Here is a 997-nt window from a genome sequence, read left to right as displayed (position 1 = left end):
CGCTACGCTACCCCACTACGCCCCGCCAAGACCCGTGGCACGAAGGCGATGTCGCATAGAATACTGTTAGTTGACGGACCGGACTTCCCCCGGGAGTCCCCCCCTCCCACCGCCCCTCTCTGTCCAGTGCACAGCACACCCCATGCGCGCTTCCTTTCCCTATTTACGACTTTCCAGAAAAGGTCGCGTTTCACTAATATATAAGTCGCGAAATTGTCTGCACGAGATCGCTTTAGGATTTCCAGACGAACGATCCCGCAAACTTACAACAGTCACAGCGGCGCGGGCAATCGCAGCGCGCTGAAACACGTCCACGACCAACAAATAAAACACATCCTTACACCTTAAACCTGTGCGGTTGACGCATTTCGACAAGAGTCGCGAAAATATCCACACGTTTTCTGATCGTCAGGCCCTGCTCCGCCCTCGTCCCCCTCCCAACCCCCTCTCCACCGCGCCTCAACTGGATAATGCTCGCGACGCTCTGACGCGTTCAACAGCCCGTCTTCTGCTCCCTCCCCTTCTCTCCCACACTCTCTCCCTCTCTCCCTCCCTCCTCCAGGACGACCGACCCCGTGCCCCGCCGCTCTCCCTTAGTGACGCTCGGAGTCAACTCTGTGGGCGCAGTTCGTTCCTGAGGTCGAATTATGCCCACTTCCATGACCCCCCCCCCTTCCTCCCGCCCCTCCCCCCGCCGCGGCCGCCGTTCCTGCTGCTTGTCGCGCTGCTTGGCCTGCTGCTGCGAGCTGCTGCATCCTGTTGTCCTGCTCCGCCCCGCGGAAGGGCGGCGGTGGCAGCAGCATCAGCAGCAAGCAAAAGCAGCATCCGTGCCTGCCGGACTGGAAATTTGAATTTGGCGCGCGCCGGCGGGCGGCCTCCTCGTTAGCGCCGGGCTGTGCTCTGTCAACGGTCTCCGGGCCGGGGTGCATTCTCCTACCCCCCGCCCCCCTCCACCACCCACTTCTTCCTCCGGCGCTGCAGCCACCACCCCAGGCCG

The sequence above is a fragment of the Frankliniella occidentalis genome, unplaced genomic scaffold (assembly GCF_000697945.3).
Source record: "Frankliniella occidentalis isolate FOCC.00 unplaced genomic scaffold, Focc_3.1 Scaffold27, whole genome shotgun sequence".
NCBI lineage: Eukaryota > Metazoa > Arthropoda > Insecta > Thysanoptera > Thripidae > Frankliniella > Frankliniella occidentalis.
This window is presented reverse-complemented; position numbering follows the sequence as displayed.